Raw genomic sequence first — 25,367 nt, forward strand, 5'->3', positions numbered from 1 at the left:
ATACTTGTCAAAATAGATGCTGAGCATGAATAAGAAATACATGTTTACTTTTGCAAATGCAACTTAATGTGTAAATATGAAACGTGAATAATGAATACACATAAGCATCTTAAATGAACATTAGTGTGCACATTTATAAAACTTCAGAGGTTAGATTTCAATAAATAAATGTGTAAAAGTGCACACACACGTTAATATTATTAGGGTACACTGTAAATATAATATCGAATGTAAATGCGTAATTGCGCAATGATGACGTGTAAAGGATGGCGTCTAAACTGCACTGCTCCAGTATCTTAACTGCTGGCTTGTAAAGTGTTACCCAATCTAGCCTGACAATTTTTATACATCACATAAAAGTACAGACATGAAGGCTCATTGACATGTATTGGGCACAAATAAAACCATATGGACTTTTTTATGCCTTTTTCTTCAGGAGTCAAGCACAGAGGTCTTACAGAAAGGGCTCAAAGCTTTGTCCATACACATGTGTGGATCGTAGACAGCATTGCACTTCTGTGTCTAGGACCAGTATGCCAGCACTACTCAGAGGATCGCCTACTCTTTGGTTGCCTTTAATCTGTGATCCCTAGGGGTTGTTTGGTCAGAGACCAGAAAATTTCAATACATCTTGGAGATGCCTTTTAGCAAATTGATGCAGACGGAGATTACACCCTTGTGGCCCTATTCACCCGATGCAAGGAAAAAAGGCGACAAGCATATAAAAGTAGCTGGCACTAAATACTGACACATTCAAAGTAATTTCTTAAAGTATACATGAGACTAGTCAGAAAGTATTTCAAAACATCTGGTGCTCTTATATAAAACACATCTTTACTAAGTAAGGCCTCTATGTGTATTTTTTGTATTCCATAAGAGTATTGTTTTTAGGTCAAGCATGAGTGTATGACCTCTCGTATACTTTTAAGTATACTTATTCTGTGGGCTTCCAGCTATTTCATTTGTTAGTTTCAGTGTCATTCAAAAATCCTTGCTTGCTAGTGGTCAGTCATGACTCTTAGGGCCAGATGTAGCAAACATTTGCGAGTCTCAAATGGCCTGAATCGCTATTTGCGACCTCGCAAAATCCGAAATGGGATGCAAAAATCCCATTTCCGAAGTGCAAATAGCGATGCAAGCCATTACCGACTCGCAAAATTTGTGACCTGATTTTGCGACCCGCAAATAGGAAGTCGCAATTAGCGAGTCGCAAATCATATGCAAAAGCCAGTCGCAAATTGCGACTAGTCGCAAAAAGCCTATTTTGCACATCCAGATTACCACTGATTCAGAGCAGGTGGTAACCAGAACCAAAGTATAAAAGGAGACCCAGAAGTCATCTGGGTGACTCACAATGGCTGAACTGTATGTGATAGCATGGAGGAGGAGAGTCCACGCCGCCCAGCAGAGGAGGAGGAGGAGACAGAGACAGGAGAGGATATACCGAACCAGGCAGACACTGTTTCAACAAACTGAGGAGGAGATTTCTGACAAATATAGACTGAGCTGTGCAGCAATTTTAGAATTAATTGAACTACTTAACCCGCAGCTTGAACGACAGACAATGCCCTGCAGCGCCATCCCTACACATGTTCAAGTGCTATGCTCACTGCACCTCTTGGCCTCGGGTAGCTATCAGGGGGCGATTGCAGTAGCAGGTGGGGTATCCAAGAGTTCACTATCACGATTCTTCAGATCATTCCTAGATGCCATATTCACACACATGTCCAGATCTATATACCTACCCAGGAATGAGGCAGAAATTAACATCACCAAGTTGGACTTCTACAGAATTGCCAACTTCTCACATCTAATAGGGTGTGTGGACGGGACACATATACAAATCTGCCCTCCTGCAAATCTGGAATATGTGTTCCGCAATAGGAAGTGTACCCACTCACTAAACATCCAGGTGGTATGTGATGCACATAATGTCATTACTGACATTGTAGCTATATTTCCAGGGAGTACACACGACTCATACATATTCAGGCACAGTGGGATGTACCAATGCCTAGAACGTGGGGAGTTTCGCGAAGGATATCTAGTAGGTATTGCTGAATACACCGTGAAGCCTTACATACAGGTCACTGTGGAAACCATTCATGCCCTGCTAACATTGCTTATTTTTGTCAAACAGGTGACAGTGCATATGCTCTAAGACCATGGATACTTACCCCGTACCTAACACCTGGCAATGAGAATGAGAGGCGTTATAACAGTGCACATCGGCGGACCAGAACTGTCATCGACAGGACATTTGGCATGTTAAAGGCAAGATTCAGGTGCCTCCACAAAAGTGGAGGTGCACTCCAGTATGCCCCAGAAACAGCATTCAAGATTGTCACCGCCTGTGCAATCCTACACAACATTACCACCAGACGTGGGCTGCATCTCACCCCTGAAGACACAGATTCGGAGGATGAGGAGCAAGAGCTACCACACCGACAGCCTGGGGATAGAAGCATTGCAAATCAAGGCAGACAGAGACGGAACCACATTGCAACCCAATACTTTGGCAGGTACGTGGCAATTGTCACCACACTCACTGATGTCAGACACACATAGCCCAGTTGTGTAGTGAAACAAACAAAAACTTTTTATTACTAAACTATATGGGGAAAGAAAAGTGCTGTCTGTCACAGTCTGTACTTGTCCAAATGTGATGAAGACACATTATAAGTCATGTGCCTCATGAACAGTGCTGTATGGTGGCTCACACCCTCCTCCTTGAGCGGCCAGCATGGCTCATCCCTGGTGGGTCCCCTGACCCCTGACGTGCACTACCACTCCGTAGCACATGGGACTCACTGGCAGACACGCTACTGATGGTAGACCCCTCCTCACTGTCCTGAGGGGTCTCCCCTGTGCCCCTTGCAGCCTGCCTACTTTCCATCAGGTCCACAGCATGGCTGATGCGGCCAAGTCCACGCACCACATCGCCAGCAAAGTGCCCAAGTTCCACTTGTAGGTTGACTGTCCGTCTAGAGAGGCCTGTTGTATTGTTTGCAAGACGCCCAATGGATGCAGCCAGGCGGTCAAATCGTGCCGCTGTGTGGCGCTCCAAGCGCCTTGCATGTTGTCGGTCTGCCACGAGTTCTGTCACCAGATGGCGGATGGCCTGTGTGAGATCCCCCAAATGATCATTCATCCTGGTAAACTGACTGTTCACATCCGCCAGCCCATTGGCCATGCTGCTCTGCATCCTGTTGAGGGTTCTTGTTATTGTCCTTAATTGTCTATTTTGCAGGCGCTGACCATGGATGATGGATGCCTCCAAGCCCGCGAAGCCTGCATCCCCTACCTCCTCCCGGGGCACCAACTGAACTCTGCGCCGGCGTCTGCGCATTCGTCCTGCTGCTGGCTCTGATTGCCTCTCTGTGGGGCTGGGCCCTGGGGTTGTGTCAGATGCCCCCATGTCCTGTGTATGTTCCTTAATGGACCCTGGTGGTGTCCTGCTGGGCCCAGCACTTTTTGCAGCCTCCTGCAGTGTCTCTGGCCCATGCTCTCCTCCCTGCCTGGTGTCGCTGCTGGGGGTGTATTGTGGGAGACCTGTGGGACATAGGGGATGCACTGTCAGTCTCTCACATCTGTTTTATGCCTCATAATAAACATTTGCCTATGTTCTGACTACTGTACTACATTTCCCATAATGCACTATTCTAGAGGTTGCTAGACTGGAATGGAGCTAGTCTGGTGGTGCCTGCTGCTGTGTACTGGGAGAGTGTGTATACTGCATTTGTGGGTGTCACAGCATATCTCATGGTACTCACTTTTGGATGTCCCTGGCGCTGAACTGTCCACTTCTCCCATGCCAATGACGGCCTCTGCTCAACTATTGCTTCCATGGCTGTGGGTGGGGGGATGGTGGATGGGCCTCCTCCGGTGCCCCTCATCTCTCTCAGCCGCTCTGCAACCCTCTCCTTCGTCCTAGAGCGCAGGTCATACCACCGTTTCCTAATTTCCTCAAAGGTGCGGTGGCTCACCCCTATGGCATTTATCTTTTTCTGATTCTGCTGCCATATCATTTTCTTTTGAGTGTTTGGGACACTCGTGGCTGCCTTCCCAAATAGTTTGTCGTGGTGCAGGCAGCATTCCTCTGTCAGCACCTCCAGCTCTTTATCTGAAAACGTAACCTTCCTTCTCCTGCCAGCACTGCCTGTCTCCTCCATTGTAGCAGCAGCTCCTCTTTCCTGGGTGTGGCACAGCAGTTTGGAAAGGGTGTGGTCCTCCCTCCTCCCAGGTGTATTTGATGACTTCCTGGTTCTGATGTCATCACCAAGAGCCAGGAAGTGGATTTCCAAACTGTTGTGCAGCACCTGCGGGCAATTTGCGAGTCAGTCGCTCCAAGGGTCGCAAATTGCGGTGTGACACCTATGCAACTCGCAAATTGGTATTGCAATTATTTCTTGGATTTGATTTTGCGAGTCGGAAATAGCGATTCGCATTGAGTCGCTATTTCCGATTCGCAAATTTTAACCTACCTACATCTGGCCCTAAGTCCCTTCTTCTTCTGTGTGGGAGCAGGGGCCAACTACTGTATAATTACACTTTGTCCTCTTTATCTGGTCTGTAGGGAACTTTTTAAAACTTTTTTTCCTGCTCCTGTCCAGGGAATCTTCCCTTTTCGTTTGAAGAACATTCTTGCTCTGAGCTTAGCTGCAGACAAGGCTATAAATCAGGCTGTTATCTTGGTCACATTTGGTCTTTATGGGCTCTCTGCATCCTCTCTCAGCTGCCTGGTTCCAACCCTTCCTTGGCTAGAATTTTCTTTACCAAGTGTGCCTGCCTGGAGGATCTCTTCTAATTGCTTATAGCCAGAGTCACCCAGCTCTACCACAGCTTCACAATCCTGAGACAGTGGCCACTTCTGCTCCATACTGGGATCCCACTCGCAGTTCCAGCAGTGCACCTCAGTTCACACACTCCAAGCCCTCAACTGTGCCAATGCCAGAACCCAACACAAGAGACTTGCCAGAGAACCTCAGTTCTTGCAGTCAGTACACACTGCTGTTCCAGTGGCGTGACCTCGTGCGCAGCTCCATCAGTGCACCTCAGTTCACACGCTCCAAGACCTCATCCGTGCCAGTGCCAGAAACTCCACGCACGCTGTCTGCCAGAGCACTTCAGTACTTCCAGTCAGTACACTCTGCTGCTCCAGTACTGGGACCTTGGGCGCAGCTCCATCAGCTCATCTCCGTTCACACACTCTAAGCCCTCAGCTGTGCCAGTGACAGGAACCCCACACATGCTGTCGGCCAGAGCACCTCAGTTCTTGCAGTTGGTACACTCTGCTGCTCCAGTAATGGAACTTCGGGTGCAGCGCCATCAGTGCATCTCGGTTCACTCGCTCCAAGCCCACAGCCCTGCCAGTGCCAGGAACCCCACACACGTTGTCTGCCGGAGCACCTCAGTTCTTGCAGTCAGTACACTCTGCTGTTCCAGTACCAGGATCTCAGGTGCAGCTCCAGCAGTGCACCTCCGGTCACACACTCAAAGCCCTCAGCCGTGCCAGGAACCCCATGCACCTGTGTGCCAGAGCACTTCAGTTCTTGCAGTCAGTACGCTTTGCTGCTCTAGTATTGGGACCTCGGGTGCAACTCCATCAGTGCACCTCAGCTCTACCCTGGTAAAGTCACTTCCTTTCCTATACTGGGACCCCACTCACATACCGTTCCATTACAGCAGTTCAATTCTAATATTCATCCCACTGCCAAGCCAGTACTGGACCCAAAATAGCTTAACACAGCTCAGCCAGTGCACCTCAAGTCTAACATCCAATGCCAGTATTGATGGGAACCGCCACATCTCTGCCAGAATCCATCAATTCTAAAATTTATTGCACATTTCTTCTCAGTACTAAGGCTCACACTCATGCTCTTCAGGACTCCTCGCTTCTGTGGTTAGAGGCAATACCACTCCCATGCTGGGCCCCACTCGCAGCCTCACCAGGGCACCTCCAGGCTAACACTCAGCAACTCTGGCATGTCAATACTAGGATCTACACATAGCTCCATTAACATACCTCACTTCTAACTTTGTGTGTCCATTACTATTCCAGTACTGCAGCCCACATACAACTCAGTCAGTGGACCTCAACCCTCAGCTGCAGTGCCTCATAATTCCAATACCAGGATTTACACAGCGCTCTGTTTCTCATTCCTCAACCTCTGCCTTTCTGTTATTCCAGCACTGGCCCGGAACACAGCTCTGTCTATACCCCCAATCCTGACCTGATGAAACCAAAATATTGCTGTATTGTGATTCACATACAACTCTGCTAATGCACCTTCTGCTGTTCCACAGTGCCCCCTGCTGTTCCACACTCTGACATCTGTTTGAGGTTGTGGGGGAGCCAATTAAATCTATTCTTAGCTGCCATCTTTATTTGGAAGGGTCTGTTTCACCTATCGCATTCCGTTCTTTTCTTTACTCAGTTTGCTCTCAATGGTTAATTTCTCTCCCACTTTACTCTTTCCTGCTCTTAAAATCCACACATTGACAGTTTTGCTCTTTGTTTCAACTGTTTATTTCTACTCCTCTCCTTTTTTATTTCCCTCTTCCTCTTGCTGCCTCCTCTTTCAAACTTGCAAAAACATGGTTATTTTTTTCCTTGTTTCGTTTGTCTCTTTTTTCTTCATCAGGCATTCATTCATTCACTATTTTTTCTCTTCCCTTAATTCTTTCTTTGTCTTTTTTTATTTGCTATTTCCTTTGACACAGTATGTGTCTTTTCACTTTTTTTATAGATCTTTCTTCCTTCATCTTGTGTTTTTCTTATCTTTATCTGTCAATTCACGTTTCACTATAAATCCCTCTTTTTCCTGTCTGTATGTGGAAGCCACAAGTTATTTGTCTGGACCAGAAGTGTCAATGTGGTTTTCCCATTCTGTGACTGTGGGAAATATGTCAGTACATACAATCCCTGGCTCTTTCACTGCTTGTTTCTCTCCCCGTTTCTCTTTGTTTCCTCTAATATTCATTTTTCTCTTTGACACTTCTTTCATTATTTTTTTCTCTTTCACTTTTGTTCACTAGCTTCCTTCCCTTTTGGCTTTTGAATTACACATTTGCTCTATTTCTTCTCTTAGTCGTATGTTCATTTTATTGATCTTTCTTTCCCCTCTTTCTTCTATTTCTTTGCGACCCCTTCCCTTTCTTCCTTTTTGTCTGTTGTATTCCTTTCGCTTCTTTTTTTCTGCCCCATCCGCTTTCTCTCCTGAGGTATTTTCCTACTGAAATTCCAGTCAACCATTTTCCTTTCTTACTCCCGGGCCCATGACACCATTTGTCCTCTCCATCTTTACTCCTGACTCTCTCTTTCCTTTCACCCTCCAATCTGTCCCAAATGATATTTTTGTCGTGGTGTTTTGAGCATTACACTCTAATGCCAAAAGTTTATTTCTGATAAAAGTTTATATGATAATTGTATATAATTTAGGGTAGAGGAAGAAGGATATAGTAAGTGCTTTAGTTAATTGCTGGTCCACTAGAATTATATGGCAGGAGAAGACGAAATTATGAGGCAGGGTTGACCAATTTATGTGGCAAGAAAAGTCCAGTTATGAATTTACAATGCTAATAGCTCCAACTCAAAAAAATGTGAGACCTATTGCATTGAAAATGCTTGTTTTAAAATGATCTCGTCTGTTTTAATTATGCACTTCCATGTTTTCCATTAAATGCAGTTTTTGCACAATCTCTGTAAGCAGCCTCAATCCATTTTATGTAGCAGCTAGCACTCTACATACACCTAAATATTACCAAATCCCAATGAAATTAACAATGTAATATTTCACTACTGACACTGATGTACACAGAGGTAACAACGTGTGCTTTCGCTAGTACTGATTACGGCCCCTTTCTGATAATCTGTTGTGGAGGTGCATCAGTCACTGTCTAAGTTGGTGATAATTAGAACCTCCTTTCATATCCTATTGCTATACACAATAAAACCTTGTTAGCAATCCTTCTAAATAGGTTTTGCTATAATTGAGTACGTATTGTTCAAGCATTTATCAATAGAACAGAAAAAACAGAAACATGTTTTTTTTTACATGCCTCTTGGCCATGTTGCAGTAGGTTTCAACTTGAGAAACCGAAACAACCCCTTGAAAAATTGACCATCATGACAAGTCCTCTTGTTCTTAAGGATGAAGTTATAAATCCTGACATATTCAGGTTTCTCTGTCTCCTCCAATGGCTACTACTTTCAGCACTCAGGATGTTGGAATGATCTGTTGAGATCATCAATAAATGCAGCTGAGTTGTGGCTGGATCCTGCTTGGGGTGTATGTCCCCGAGGGAACACTGGCTTTTACTGGTCTACAGACGGACCTCATCTCTTCTCTCCATTGGACTTCTGGAAGAATTCTTGCACAAGGATTGAATTCCTCAGTATCTAACATTTTCCGGTTCCTGCAGTTTAGGTCGCTGTGAGTGTGATACATACAATATCCCACTTTCATTGGCACATCTGTTAATCTTATGGGGTCAGAAGGTGGACTGCGAGAGAGAAAGACCGCCAGTTTATAACTGTTTGGTCCCAAATTGATTTACACTGACTGTATATTTAAATTATTACTCTTGCCTGTACATGAGTTTGATTGTATATGTACTCTCTTAATATTACTCATCAATGAAATGAAAAAAGGCATACACTACTCTAACTATACCCACTTTGAGGTTTTTAGGTAATAGTGTAAGACAATCATAAACCTAGACCTATAAAAAAGTCCACTGACTAGCAAAACTGTATGTAGTGTTTCATGAATTCTGTAATATGGTTAAGGAATCCATCAGTGATGCACCTGCCATTTTTTATCTTTATAGTTACTTTGGCACCCTTGAACCTATGACTCATGTTTGTCTTTTTATTACTATTATTCATTCCAAGAGCCTCCAGGGTAGTGCTAACCTGCTAGGCTGTTTCTCTTGAATTCTAGATATTTGCTAGGTTGAGATTTCTTTGGCGATAACACATGCAACCATTTTACTCGTTGTTCGCCTTTAGGGCTACAGGCTTGAGGGCTACCCCTTGGCTGTTAATGAGTTGTGGTCTGTGCTTAATTTGTAAATTAAAAAGTGCCAGTACCTGAAGCCCTCCTCTTAAACACACGGCTGCTGCAATTAATTGTGCGAACACGGAATACTGAAGCCATCTCGGGACTCTTCAATCTATTTACAGCCACTCCCTGCCCCTTCAGCTCACTCTTGCAGCTTTTTGCTTTCTCCCATTGTGGCGCTTTTTGGGTTTTCTCTTCCTCCGTCTTCCCCATATGTGTCTTTTGCTTACAGTAAATGCTTGAGCCACAAAATAAGTGCCGGCCCACAAAAATAAGTGCCAGTGCCCTGCACCGAAAACAACAAGCACAAATTAAGCACTGGCTGTGGTTGACAAGTGAGGATGAGTATTGTTTTCAGGAACTGTTTTTGATTGGGTGTGCAGTCCAGGGGTTTGCTGTTAATTGACTAAACTGGCCCAAAAGAAGTCTGCTTAATGCTTCTTATTAGTAAGGACTGACATGAGAAAGAGGGAAGAACAGGAAATGTCTATTACCTACTGGTAATGTCTATTACTTCTAGTCCTATTCTTGTCACTTTCCATGTGCCCTATGACCAAGCCAGGGTTTTGGCTCAAATGGAACTAGGGAATGCGCAGGAAATTTATGGGATTGCCAGTCCCTCTTTATGTATCTATGCAGAGTGAGGGAACTCACTGATAATCTTCCAAAACGTCATTAATTGCAGGTCTAAAAAAAAGAACCCTCTATGTTATTAGGAACAGAGACAAGGAAAACTAGGAATAATAGCCATTACTGCCTAAAAGTAATTCAGGGATTAACTATCACTCTTCAGTCACGCTGTTTATTGTTCAATTATAACCAGTGGAATATTAGTGAAAGGGTAGTGGGCAAGATCTTATGTGGTAGGGGCATGGTTTGAGAGCAGTTGTTTACGTGGACTTTGGTGTGACACTGGTGAATGTTAAATTTAACTGTTTTGATTTCTTTGTCTAACTTTCTCTTTTTTTACTATATGGCTCTACTAACAGAGAGTTCACGCTATCAGTACCCTACTGATAAGGATATTCTCTCTAAGATTATACATTGTGATGTACACGTTGCATACAGATGTGTGCAGCAGGAGCATCAACCCACTGATCCATCTTGCTACTTTGAAAACTGTAAACTACAGGTTCCAAATGAAACTCTGCAGTCGGTCTATTAGCCCACTGAAAATACTGCAAAAGCGTGAAGCCTATTGGGAGCCTCAATCAATAGTATTGAAATTCCATTTTGATCGGAGAAATGAAGTTCCTGCACCCCAGGCCATAGGGGTAAGTGAGAATTAGTAAAGAGCTGCAAATCAGCAATTTCTCATTTCAAACATAATTGCATTTTAATAAAGTCAATAATGAGAATTTTGATTAAGTTTTAAAGTTTTATTAAATGTCTTTTAGTAATTAAGGGCCATATGTATCAAACGTCCATTTAGCATTTCCTAAATACAAAATTTTAGATAATCTCTATTTAGGAAATGCAAAATGATATGTAACAAAAAAGCGATTCCCTAGTAGCAGATCCCACAGAGCCACAATTGTTATTAGGAACCGCTATTAGGAAGTGCGACTCCATTTGTTCCTACGGGCCAAAGGCCCATAGGTGCGAATGGGTTTGCATTTCCTATTTTGTGATTACCTATTAGGAAACAGCAAATTAGAAAATGCAAAACAAAGGGTGCCAAGGCGCCTAAGTCCCCCTTTGATGCACCCCTACAATAAATTGTGCACATGAAAAGCGCACACTCTAATTGGCACTTTGTGATACCTTTTTTTAAAATTGTACATGGTTACCATTGATTTGGAGTAGATGGTAATAGCTTTTCCTGAATGCCCATTTCGCATTTAGGAAATGCTTGGTACATGTGCTTAGCAAATTGGAAATAGGAAATCCCTATAGGATTTAGGAAATCGCAAAGTGCGATTCCCTATTTGGAGTCGCAATTTTAGGAAAATCACAAAAAACGCAATTCTCTAAAATTGGACTGCCAATGCCTTTCATACATTTATCGGATATTTTGCATTCGCAAACTGTCGAATTTAGCGATTCACACTATTTGCGAATACAAAATTGATTGATACATATGCCTCTAAATTCTTTATAGACAGATTGTTACATTTTCAATATGAATTTTAATACAAATACAGAATAAAGCATGAAGCTAATCCACAAATTTTAGATCTGTCCTAAACTAAGGAGAGTTGAGAAAAGTATCAACAAAAACCATGAGGGCTCTAAATTTGAGCAATGAAAGCATAAATTCTGTAGCATACACTTTGATAAATGCAGAATTTCCCATAAAGAGAGGTTCAAGAAACTCTGTAGGGTCTCAAAGCAACATCAATTCAAGTAAAGAATTAAAAGTATCTCCCAGAATAAATCTGAGATACATTGGCAAGGATTCTGAATCAGAATGTACCTGAGTTGAAGAGCTCTCAAGGAAGTCTAAGAAAGAGACTCCCACGCAGGTCTAGGAAGAAGAGCTCTATCTCTAGTCTAGGACCAGGTGTTTATACAGTAGTACTTATCAGAAAAACCCAACAATTAGTGGCAGCTTGTGATGATACCCCGTCGGTTTGCACCAATTAACAAAGAGATGTCTTCATGGGAACAGGACACCTTCCGTCAATTAAGTAAACTTAGCAAAGAACATCCTAAACATAAGATACAAATAGAAACAATTCGAAACATGATTATCAGTTCAGCTCGTTTTACCAAAGCTCCTGTTCTCATATGCTTCTATTGACAAATCTATTAATAAAAAACAATTTATGAATATTAAACTAACATTTCAATAGATTATTATATTTTTCGTAGGTCAATTGGGTTAAAGAACTAAAACATAGCACATCCTCTATTCAATCTGTTGTTTCAAAGGGCATTGTGTCATGAAAAGATATACACTTATGACCATGACACATGTCAGAGCAAAACAAAGAAGAAAGGAAAGGAAGAGAAAAATACATGTCATTATTTTAAGCTAAATACAGGCCTTGATGAAAACTCAATGTGCAAAGCCTCATTCAAAGGCAGTGTTTGGTTGAGGCCTACATGACATATCGTACAGGTTAACTATGGTACGTTCTAAGTAATGAAAATGCTTCTGCACTATAAATGTGAGTTGCAGGTAACACCTAGATACCATGAGTGTATTTATCATTTGAGCTTTTGATTGAAATTAGTGCCTTCAACCTGCAGGCTACAATAACCTTACTGAAAAGGTAATAATAACCCACTCTTTTCAGCATTATGTCCTCTGCATTCAATTGCTAAATGACAAATTATGTGTTGGCCAGCATTGACCATTTACCAAAGACTTTCACTGTCATCTTCCACTTGTTGCTTGCTAGCTCCTGTATAACTTTAACTTCAATGAATTGGCAATGCAATACTATTGGCTCACCTGCTGTGCATCAGTGGACCATCACAAACCCAATTAATCTTTTCAATATTTTTTCTGCCCACTTAGGCCCCGATTCTGATACAATTACTCCAGTGTGTGGTATTTAATGGTTGAGGCAAATACGTCCTCTTCCTGGTTTTGCACTTGAAAATTAAGACATAGGGGGTCATTCTGACTCTGGCGGTAAAATCCGCCAGGGCCAACGACCGCGGGAGCACCGCCAACAGGCTGGCGGTGCTCCCATGGGCATTCTGATCGCGGCGGTACAGCCGCGGTCAGAAACGGAAAACCGGCGGTTTTGGCCGCCAGGAACAGAATGGCGGTATGGGGTGTCGTGGGGCCCCACAAAGATTTTCAGTGTCTGCTATGCAGACACTGAAAATCGCGACGGGTGCAACTGCACCCGTCGCACCCCTTCCACTCCGCCGGCTCCATTCGGAGCCGGCATCCTCATGGAAGGGTGTTTCCCGCTGGGCTGGCGGGCGGCCCCAGCGGGAAACCCAGAATACCCGTGGCGGTCTTTTGACCGCGCAGCGGTATTCTGGCGGTTCCAGCCAGGCCGGCGGCTTCCGCCGCCGGCCGGGGTCAGAATGACCCCCATAATATTCTGTATTGGTTCTTAACACACCAAATTCCAAATTTTCGACCTTTTCTCCTGGGTCTTCCCCTTCAATAAATTTCAGCAGGTTTGACATTACAAAATCTGCAAGGGGAAAACTGCGCGGTGTGGTAATTATCACATAACTTGCAATTCTGATCCATGCGCAAACATCAGAATATGAGTCTTTCCTCAGAATCCGACCTTACACTCCCACTTGTCCTTTACTCATCCTTCATGCGATTCTATGTTATATTTTCTCCTTTGGCAAGGATACAGCTGAAAATAATTATCTTGCCCTAATTGATTGAGATTGCTATTGTCTCCTCTTTTAGCGTGTTTACTCCCATGACAAACTTCACTGTCTCTCCCTCTCTTTTAAAGACATATCCATGTCATCATTGTGCATTATCCCCTCATACATTTCACATTGACTGTTATTGACCCTTTTTTTGAGTCCATCTAAAGGTAATTTTGCTTTGGTTTTAAATGACTTGCCTAGCACAAGGATGTGCTGGTAAATCCATGCAAGGGTCTTTTTCTAACCACTTTTATACTCCATCTTTGCTTCTGCCTTCTTGTCAAGTTGTCTTTGAAGTTATCCACATTTTTCCATAATTGCCTTCTGCTGAAGCCTTAAAACTTTGCTGCAATCTGTCAATTGCTTCATAATTACTTGGTGATTTATTTATCGTATCAGACAACCAGCAAAGATTTTGTTTTTATTATCCATGCTGAACTTGTGTACATTGTTAACTGTCATAACTATATCATTTATATCTCTGCTTCTGTTCTTACACCTTCAGTGATTTATCATTTGTGAATCCGTGTTTGTCCTTCTAAGATTTTGTTAATATCACAGCTAATTACTTCTCAATATTAAAATAGAACTGTTATTTGATTGCTTACAGTGCATGCTTTCAGAATGACTTAGATTTCTTTCCGTGGCATCCCACAGCTCCATATGCACATATTTGCTTCTCTTATATATGCTATGTTTATTAGTGTCATTTTACCCTGGGGGGATTTTATTACACTCTGTTTATAGCCACGGCAGACTCCACCTAAACTCAACATAGTCATGCGTATACAATGAAAGATGGAGATGCGAATAAGAGCAGAGTCGACTTCAAGTCAAACTGATCAATTGGTGTTCAATGGGTTGAAAAGTACTCAGATACCCAAAGGATATCAGCCTAAATGAGTTCAATTATTAGTCCTCATAAGGAACCCATCTAGCACTATTCTAAATAATTCCATGAGCCTTATGTGTTAATTGCGCAAGCGGCATGTGACATATTTGATGATATTTTGGTGGTTATTGCTTGCCTTAAAACTCTGGAAAATGGTGTCGATTTTGAATAAATGTAACTGTGAAACTGTTATTTTCTAGCAGGCTTTCTCGTAGTCACATATCATGAGCCCATAAGGGTCACAGCAAAGTCATGATAGGATCTCCTCATGTTGAGGCATTGAAATGAGAAATCCAGTCTTGTTTTCATATTAAACATGAGAAATATTTACTTATATTGTAGTTCTTTGGTGGTCATTTGCATATCCATTAGTCATTTTGAAAGACAACCTATGTTTGATATTTCAATGGCACTACACGCCTAGCCCCAATTTTCTGTAAAGGGGACATACAAAAAGGATTATTGGGGATGATGGGAGGATGGACCGCATTCTCTTAAGTGTCCACCAGTGGCAGAGTATTTTAATGTGTACACATGCAAAGTGAAAGTTAACTCTCTTCAGCAATTGTTATTATTTATCTACCAGGATGTGTTTTAGCTTTCATGGGCAAAGTGAAAGTAAACTCTCTTGAGCAATTGTTATTGTTTACCTATTAGGATATGTGGATTAAATGGCTATTATATATACCTGGTACTGTTAATTATTAATGCTGAATGAAAATGGACATCGCTTTGATCTGCATGAGGGATTGTGAGTGCTCCATTGCCATTGAATCTATTAGGAATGTATTAGTATTGCTCCAGACAGGAAATGGGAATAGGGATTGTCTGCATAGGGATGATGGGGGTTAAATGGCTATTACACATACCTGGTACTGTTTCTCATCCAAACCCTACTTCTTAAAGCAGGGGTCCCTTAATGCTCAATCATCTCACCAATGCTTTTCAACATCTACATGATGTCATTACCAACAATGATCAATGAATTTCAACTCACATGCTACAACTATGCAGATGACACACAAATACTCCTTAAACTGGAATGCCTCAAAGACATCGCAAACTCACAAATCTTCAGTTGCCCCAGAGCCATTGATCATTGGATCCAAAACGGAAATACTCACATGTGGAGATTGGAAAAATTATGGCCCACTCTACTCCTGGCCTGATGATCTGGGACCAGCTCCTAAACTATCTTAGGAAGTAAGAAACCTTGGAATTATCATGGACTCCAAGTTAACAATGAATTCTCAAGTGGACAAATTAGCAAGGTTAAGCTCCATCACCATGAAAACTTGCAACACATCTTCCCCCACCTTGAATTTCTACACAAGGTGCAGGCTACTATCTCTCTTGAACTCGGCTGACAGACTACTCCTATATGTAAAGCCACCGACCCACATCTCCCCTGCCTTGAGGGCCCTACATTGGTTACCGATTGCCAGAAGATCGACCTTGAAGCTGATTTGTGTCACCCACAAAGAAAAATATGGAACAGGACCGTTTTTCATCTGGAATAAAATCACCAAATACATTCAACAAAGAAACTTCCGCTCAAGATTGGCATCCCACCTCAAAACACCACCATACAAGAAAAAGACAATAGGTGGTACATCTTTCTCTGTTCAAGCAGCCAAACATTGGAATTCATTACCCCCAAATATAAGATCCACGGATAACTATCTTATCTTCAGAAGACTACTCAAGATTTGACTCTTTCCTACATAACCACCATACTCGAACCGCAATCGACTGCATATGTCCATATGTGAACGTAAGCATGTTATAATTTGATTATCTGTATGTATCTAAATATGTGTATTTCTTTCTACAAATATGTATAATAACTACTTTATCTTAAAATATATACATACTCTTTAGGCATGTTTAACAAATGTATATTTTACTTCAATTCAATGTCTATATATATGTATTTGTATGTGTAGGTGTAGTTATGTGTATATATATATATATATATGTATATATATATATATATATCTAATGTATTTGTGTATGTTTCTATGTAAATATATATATGTGTATATTATTCTACACTTGACATGTTCATAGGTCATTGCATAGTTTCCTTATAAGTTGCTTGGTTAGATGCTTGTGAGTCTCTGTTTTTATTTTATTTATCAATAGGTAAATATTATCTTAACTATTTATCTACAAGCATTTCATTATTAAAATATTAAGGAAATATAAAATACTGTTATAAAAGTACACAAATAAATTAACTTCAAATAATGTAACTCTTGAAAGCCTGTGTTTATACACTACAACTTTAAATCTCACAATATAATGAGGGTTATTACAACTTTGGAGGAGGTGTTAATCCATCCTAAAAGTGACGGTAAAGTGACGGATATACCACCAGCCGTATTAAGAGTCCATTATATCCTATGGAACTCGTAATACGTCTGGTGGTATATCCGTCACATTTGGGACGGATTAACACCTCCTCCAAAGTTGTAATAACCCCCAATATTCCTTACACATTTATTCCCTTGATTATGTAATCATGTATCTATATGTTTGCTACTCTAATACTGCACAGGAGAAACAAATTACCCTCATAAGCTTTACTCTGTCTGACCATCACCTTCTGCCTATATCAGTTTATCCTCTATCTCCACTCTCTGACTCATCCTAAACCCATATTACTACTATGATCTCCAAAATAACCCTTCCCAGACTCTTCCCTCCTCTACCTTTCTTGGCTCACCCCAAACCTCAGTTTATGACTATGATCCCCCAAACAACCCTACTAAAGTCTCCCTCATTTATCTCTCCTTTGACTCAACCCAAACTCCATTTAACTACTATGACCTCCCTAATCCCATTCTACAGACTCTTACATCCTCCACCTCTCATTTACTCATCCCATACCTCATCTTACTACTATGATCTCCTGATTAACACTTCTGGATTCTTTCCTCCTCTAACCCTCCATTATTCTATTCAAACCAACAAACAGACTCACATGTCCTCTTCTCAAATTAATTCATACTACCCTAAACTAATACTAATACCATACTCGTATTTCCCTATACTAATCCACCCTTAATGCTTTTGGATTTTGGAGTAGTGTGCTACTCGCTGAAAAGCACTTTGATGTCTCGTCAGGGGTAGTAAGCGCTATATAAATATAATAATTGCAATTACAATTCAGTAAATGTTGATGGAAAATGGGCTTAGCTGTGTTCCGCATGGGGATATTATGGGAGTTCCATGGCCATTGAATATATTTGGAAATGTATTAGGATTGTTCAAAGTAGGAAATAGGGATATGGATTTTCTACATCGGGGAAGATGGGCGTTAAATGGCTGATGAATACATTTTCACCTATATTATAATAGCCCTGTTAGAAAAATTGAAATAGATAGTGGTTAAAGGGGGATTATGGGGGCTGAATGGCTGCTACATACCAGAGGTCATGGTATTTTACGTAATGATTTCTACATGGTGGATGATGGGTCTTAAATGCCTGTTGCAAACACCTGCCACTGTACTGTAGTGATGTGTTAGGGAAATTGGCATAAATATTGTTTTAAAAGGGGAGGATGGGGGTTAAATGGCTGAGACATACATCCAATACTGTTATTTAGTAAATGGTGAAAGTAAATGTGCATAGCTTTGTTCTTCATGAGGAATTCTGGGTGTTACATGGCCATTGAATATATTTGAAATGTATAAGAATTCTTCAAGGTAGGCAATAGGGATATTTGTTTACTCACAGGGGATTATGGGCTTTAAAAAGCTGTTGAACACATCTTCCCATATATTATAATAGTCCTGTTAGGAAAATGGAAATAGATCATGTTTAAAGAGGGGATTATGAGGAAATGATAAGATAAATGACATTGCTGTGTTCTGCATGGGGGATTATGGGGATTACATCGCCATTGAATAAATTTGGGACTGTATGGGTCGGTTAAAGGCTATTACATATCCTGGGCACAGTATTTTATGTAGCTTTCTTGGGATAATGACCATAATGATTTCTACATGGGAGATGATTGGTGTTAAATGGCTATAACATGTTCCTTTCACTGTAGTGCGGTGATGTAGGCTGAGGAAACAGGCACACATTATTCTTACATGGGGATAATGGGGGTTAAATAGCTGGTACATATACCTCGCACTGTTATTTAGTAAATGTTGAAGGTCGATGGACATTGCCGTGTTCTGCATGGGGGATTATGGGGTTACAATGCCATTGAATATATTTGGGAGTGTATTAGGATTTATCCAGTTAGGAAATAGAGATAGGGTTTTTTTGCATCTGGTATCATGGGCGTTTAATGTCTTTGCATACACTTGCCACTGTATTTTCAGGAATTCTGTAAGGAAATGGTAATAGCTCTGTCATTCACAGGAAATTATGGGCTTTCAACAGCTCTCAAACACAGTTTCCTCTATATTATAATGGCTCTGTTAGGAAAATGAGAATAGATAATGTTTACTTAGGGGATTTATATCTTGACGTTATGTATTCTCCATTGCAATAGAGTATACATACTGTCAAGATTTTGGTCCACCTGCCAATTTTAAAAGCAGCTAGACCTTAGGTGTAATCACAGTGGAGACTTCTCCGCGCCCACCCACAAGTATAAAAAAAGAGCTATCAATCTGTCAATTCTTTCTGTCCCGACTGGATGAGGTTTCCCTTGTTGAATCAATTAAGCCACAGGCTCCACTCATGGTAGTGCTCTTCTGACAATCCCAGTTTCAGTTTGCAACCATATTACCCCCTCAACACAAAGACTTTGGTTTCCTGGAATCTTCTCTGTGGGTCATAGGAATAACACTGCCGGATTGCCAGTTAGCATCATTTATGGTCAGAACTACAATGGTGTCTGATCATCATTAAGCATCTGTCTTTCCTTCTTGATTAATGAAAACATTCTCGACAAATACTTTTGCTTTGGGCCATCTTGCGCTGGTCGATGAATTTCACCTCCAGTGGTACAATACGAATGCCCCCTGCCGTCCCTCTTAGTCATGGCCCCAGCTCCAGAAAACAACCAATTAAAACTGGAGTACTATTCTATTATTCCTAGCTGAAATATTCAGGCGATTGGCCTGCTTTGAGCACTCTAATTTAAAAAAGAAAAAAGTGTTTCGGACTCCCAGGATACTCAGTAGAGAGCATCAAGGGGGTGCAGAGAGTCAGGGGCTAGCAAAGGTGGTATATCATCTCACAGTGGACCACCAGCTGGGCCCTAAGATCCAAATACAAGCTTTTGAACTGCAGCAACTTTAATATACACAATTTGAGCTGGAAGTTCTGCTGATGCTGGCACCAGACTTGCCATCTGATGGATTCTTTTTAAAGGGTTTAAAGTGTACTCATTCCAGTTACATGGCCACTAAAGAGTTCGGTATTGTTATTTCTCGTCACTACATGTTGGGAGTGGCTAATTTGCATGCATGATGCCTTCCTTGGATGTGGTAGCTGTTTCTCAGGCTCCCTCCCCAGAATCGAACCCTGATTTTCCATTAATTGTGGTCACCATGGTAGGGACAGAAAGTCTAATAAAAAGTTGATGGGGCAGGGGTCTGAATGAATCTTCGCCATTACAGGGACGTGTGATTGGCCCGAGATTATCTAGAGCCACCAAAGCCAAAGTGCCTGGGAGAGCCTGGATTTGTCTTGGTCTTTTAAATGCATGGAACTAGGGAGGTCAGCGTTCATTGGGATTTATTTGCTCTAGAATTATCACAATTATCAGATTAACAGATGGAGCGATCAAAGGAGCCATAACTGATTATTACAAATGGCATCTGTGTTTGGCAGAAGTGTGCACCATTCCAGTCAGGGTAAGTCAGATACACACCCTAAATTAAACTGTGCTCACCCTCTGGTAGCTTGGCACAGAGCAGTCAGGCTAAACTGGAGAGGCAGCATGTAAAGTATTTGTGCAACACAAACTACAGCAACACAGTGAAAACAGCACAGAAAGACTCCACACCAGTTTAGAAAAATAGAGAATATTTATCTGAGTAAAATAAGACCAAGACAACAAAAATCACATAAATTTGTTATCTCCTTAAATACGTCTGGTAATCACTGTGCTCAAGGGAGCACGTTCACTTCTTTTATAACCCATATAGTAGTGCTTTGAGTCAAGCCCACGGGTTTGCTGGTGGTCAGAGCATTATAGCAGTGCTCCCTGTGTGATTTACCAAGTTAGTTGATGTTGGTCCCTCAAGACCGATTTGTTCTCATTGAAACACCCAGCAGCCGGCGAGCGCGCATGGCAGCTGCAGAGCCCTGCTGAATCTCCCTCGGTTCACCTCACCTGCTTCCAAACTTTCAGGGCTGGAGGCCTTGTGACTCCTGTCAGTGGGTTTCTGGGTTTGAAGGAGGTGCTGCAACGGGCCGTGCTGGGCTATCCTTGGGAGGAGTTGCTGATCCATGGACAATGAGGAACACAGGGCCACAATACCCATTGATTAGGTTCCTTTTGCCTTAAAGCTGTTGTTGCGTAGTGTTGGTTCAGCCGAGGTGGGAGGGTGGAACTGATGCGGCATCACTGAAGCAACCTCAGTTACCAGGGCAACGCCGAGGGGTCTGTACTGCAAGGGCTTCTCTCAGTGCCTGCTGTGAGTTCTGAGCCTGCAATTGTAATCAGTTCGGGGATCCGGCCTTCAAAGGCAATAGTTACAGTTCAGAAATGGAATGTGCTTAGATTGTTGTACAGCCCCCTTCACTTGTCTCCTGACTAAAACTGGGCTGTGAGGCTCACAGGCCGAGCCGGTGATCAGATGCATTCTGATCTTTGTCAGCACCCAGCTATCGGACACTTGAGTGGCAGAGTCCGAAGGCAGTTTGCAAGAAGAGGAAGTCTTTGAACGCCCTCAGACTTCAGAAACCTGGAGGCAAGACAGCAAGCCATGGTGTCACTTTGGGTTCAAATGAGATGGGTCCAGTCCCTGTCCTCAGCAAGGCAGAGATCAGCAGGCAGCTGGGCAGCTCAGAAAAGCAAAGAAGCAGTTCCTAGGAACAGTCAATCAAGGCAATCCTTATAGCCCAGCATTCTTTACTGCAGCAGAGTTCTTCTCATGTCTAGCCATATACTGATATGGTGGGGTCCGAACCCTATGCCCAAAAGTGCCTTTGATGTAGGGGATGACTTCAAAGGAAATCTCTGAAGTGCAGAAAGATCCCTTTCATGTTTAACGGCTACTGAAGTGGGTGGCACAATCAGTGGTGCAGGCCCACTAGTATCATTTAATTTACAGGCCCTGGTTATATCGTATACCACTTTCCACTGATTTAATGGGCCATTTGCAGTTTCACTATAGCAGCCTTGCGTACTTACACTTGTATAGTTTGATCTTTGAGTCAAGCGTATGTTACAGGCAGGATCAACCAGGTAGCTGCCCCTGCTGGTAGGGTTGAGAGGAGATGCACACCATCTCGGACTGACCTTTGCACCCCTTGGGACCCTGCTGTATGGGGGAAGCCACTGGTTCGGGGGCTTGCAGGGGGAAAGGCCAGTTGAATGGGCACCAGTAGGCTTGGCTTTCTCCATGATGATGGAAGGGAGAGGCACGCCGAGGCGCAACCTGAGCAAGACGGAGGGGTGCTGGGGACTCCCATCTGAATATTAATTCTGAGCGGCTGTGGAGATATGCTGGGTGGAGGAGGGCAATGGTGTGGTACGTGGGGCACAGACCACCAGACAGCATCTGAGTCCTGGCACAACTCAACCCATTCCACTATTGTAGGGCCCCTGGGGGTGCAAGGGTGCTTGGCCTTCATTGTGCTGGGTAGATCTTTGAGTAGGGCAGGCCCTCAAGTTTGACGGTTCCTGGTGGGGTGAAGGCTACCCCCATTCTTGTAATCTGTTCACAGTGAATGACAGAGGGGACCATTGGCACAAATGCATCCAACCTCTTGGAGCCCTGACGGGGCATGAAAAAACAAATGCGCCCTTATAGGGACTTCTAGGGCAGTGCAACCATCTGTACATGCCATTGGACTGCACAGCGCATGTCCAGATGCCAGAGAGCTCAGATTGACCAGATGGCTGGGCTCGAAGGACAGCCATCTGGTTGCGGCATCCCTTAGTGAAAAGGCTTCCGCTCACCCTTTGAGGGAACAGGGACTCTGAGGCCAGGTTCTCAGAGCCCCAGCTGGGCCTCAGGCAAGGGGGACCTGGCAGAGCTCTGACCCTTGGCCTGGCAGTGCATTTTACATGCTGGCGAAATGGGGAAGACCCTCCTGGGACCCCATCCTGGGTGCTTTGCCAGGTGGCGAGCCAGAGAAGGGAGCCCTGGGACTGGGGCTCTGTTCTGGGGTCTGGTCGGAGCTTCTCCACTTGGACCACCATGGGAGGGCTTCCTGGGCACCCAGGATGCCGTCCTAGGCACTTTGCCACATGGCAGGCTGTAGAACAGAGCCCAAGAAGGAGACTCCAGACCCAGGGCCCACCAGATCCCTGTCTCGGGCCCAGTATGAGCTCCTGAACCTGGCAGAGCAGGGAAAGTCTCTCTCGGCCCATGGATTCCCGCCCTGGGTGCTTTACCACCCCACAGACCAGGGTAGGCATCCTGGTATGAGGTTTCCACTGATGGCTATCCTGAACTTTGATGCAGTGCATGGTCAGAGCTTCTCTCCTACTCGTCCTGTGCAGTGCGACACAGAAGGCCAGAGAAGGGAGTCCAGATCCCTGGTGGGCTTGCAGACCTGGGTCTACTGGTTCAGTGGGCTTGCAGGCCCAGCAGAATCCTTTTCCATATGCTTTGTAGTTGGGAAGCCCTTAATGGGGAGCACAATCAGGTGTTTCCAACAAAGGAGCCCGTCCCCAAAATAGGCCAAAGGATGCCTAATTGTTGGACCTGGCCCTTTTTGCAGGGTCATCCCCAAACTTTTTGCCTCCTTCCTCCTAATTGTTCTGACCAGTTTTGTTGGCTTTAGGGCTCTGAGGACTTTACCACTGCTAACCTGTGCTAAAGTGCAAATGCCCTCTGTGTGAATTGTATTGGTGATTGGTTTATCCCTGATTAGCATATTTGATTTATTAGTAAGTCACTGGTAAAATACACTAGAGTTGCCCAGGGCCTGTAAATCAAATGCTGGTAGTGGGCCTGCAGCACTGATTGTGCCACCCACATGAGCAGCCCTGTAAACATGGCTCAGACCTGCCAGTGCAGTGTCTGTTAGTGCAGTATTATTCTGCAAATTCGACCTTACAAGTGTACCCACTTGCCAGGCCCAAACCTTCCCTTTTGGTACATGTAAGGCACCACTAAGGTAGGCCCTAGGTAGCCCCATGGGCAAGGTGCAGTGAATATTAAAGGTGGGGCATTTATTGATGTGTTTTACATGTCCTAACAGTCAAATACCTCCAAATTCGGGTTTCACTGTTGCAAAGCCTATCTCTCTCATAGGTTAACATGGGGACTGCCTTTAAATAACTTTTAAGTGCAGTTTCCCTTTGGGAGCAGGTAGAGATTTGGAGTTTGGGGTCTCTGAACTCACAATATAAAAATACATCTTTTGGTAATGTTGAATTGTAAATTGTCAGTTTAAAATGCCACTTTTAGAAAGTGGACACTTTCTTGTTTAAACTATTTTGTGACTCTGCATGCTTGCGTATTCTCTGCCTGGATCAGACTGACAGTTGGGCTGTTGGTGACTCTCCCTAGGCAGTGACACAAAGGGAGCTGGGGTGTGGCCTGCATATCCCGATGGACCATCTGGGCTGGAGTGGAGGGAGGAGTAGTCACTTACACCTAAATGGGCTGTGCCTGCCCTCACACAGTGCAGTCTCCAACCCCCTGCTATGAGTCTGGAGCCAGGCCTGGGCAAGGCAGGATCTTGTGAACAACAGAGACTTTCCTTTGAAGTTTACCTACTTTAAAGGGAGAAAGGAGTATACGTAGTGTACCCCAAACCCCAGACTTTCAGATTACTTTTGGAACCAAGAGGAACCTTTGCTAAGGAGAAGAGCTGAAGAGCTGGAGGAGGAGTACTGCCCCTTTGCCTGTGACTGTGCTTTTCTGTGTTTGCCTGTAGTTGCTGTTTCTGCGTGAAAGAGGACAAAGACTAGACTTTGTGGTATATTCCTGCTTGCGAAGTGTCTCCAAGGGCTTGGACTGAGCTTGCCTCCTGTTTTGAAGTCTCAGGGTCATCAAAGACTTCCTCTGCCAGCACTTGGACTCTCTGCTGATACTCCTGCCCTGCCAAGTGGTAGCCTATCCAGTCCCCGGGCCCTTGAAAGGTGAAGCTGGTGGAACAAGGACTGAAATCCACGCAAAGGAAGACATGCAGGGAAAATTTCAACGGACCACCTGCAACGTGGCTGTAAAAATGACATGTCACCCGCATCGTGGCTGATTTCGACACATCACCTGCATGGCGGCTGGAAAAATTATGCATCACCTGCTTGCAGCTGCTGAAAACGATGCAAACCCCAAGTAGCACAGTTTTTCCATCACCTTGCGGCTGAATTTCACAAGCATCATCACTGGGTAGCAAAATCAATGTAAACCTGCATGGACCCAAGGTGCCCCGTCCGGAAAACGACTCACGGCTTTACTTGCAAGTGAGAAAACAACGCACCGTTGACTTTTAAGATGCACGCTTGCCCGTGCGGCTTTATTTTTGGCGCAAACCAGGTACTTTGTGTAACAACAAAGTTTCCATTGCTTTCTATGGAGTAAGATGCTATTATTTTGAAAATTCCTAACTTTACTTGTGTATGTTGGATTTTTGTTGTTTTGATCTTGTTTGATTTAAATAATTGCCTATTTTTCTAAACTGGTGTGGTGTCCATTTTGTAGTGTTTTTACTGTATTACTGTGTGTTTTGGTAAAAATACTTTACACATTGCCCTTGAGATAAGCCTGACTGCTTGTGCCAAGCTACCGAGGGCGTGAGCAGGGTTTATCTAATTGTGTATCTCCATTGCCCTGACTAGAGTGAGGGTCCATGCTTGGACTGAGTGCAAACTGACTGCCAACCAGCGACCCCATTTCTAACCCTGATGAACCATAGTCCTCGGGCAGGCCTCCCTGTCTAACAGCACCTAGGGGATGATTTATAACTTGTGCAGACCAGGAGAATCCAACTGTTTAATGAAAACAAAGAATC

Source organism: Pleurodeles waltl, chromosome 5, assembly GCF_031143425.1.
Source record: "Pleurodeles waltl isolate 20211129_DDA chromosome 5, aPleWal1.hap1.20221129, whole genome shotgun sequence".
NCBI classification, from domain to species: domain Eukaryota; kingdom Metazoa; phylum Chordata; class Amphibia; order Caudata; family Salamandridae; genus Pleurodeles; species Pleurodeles waltl.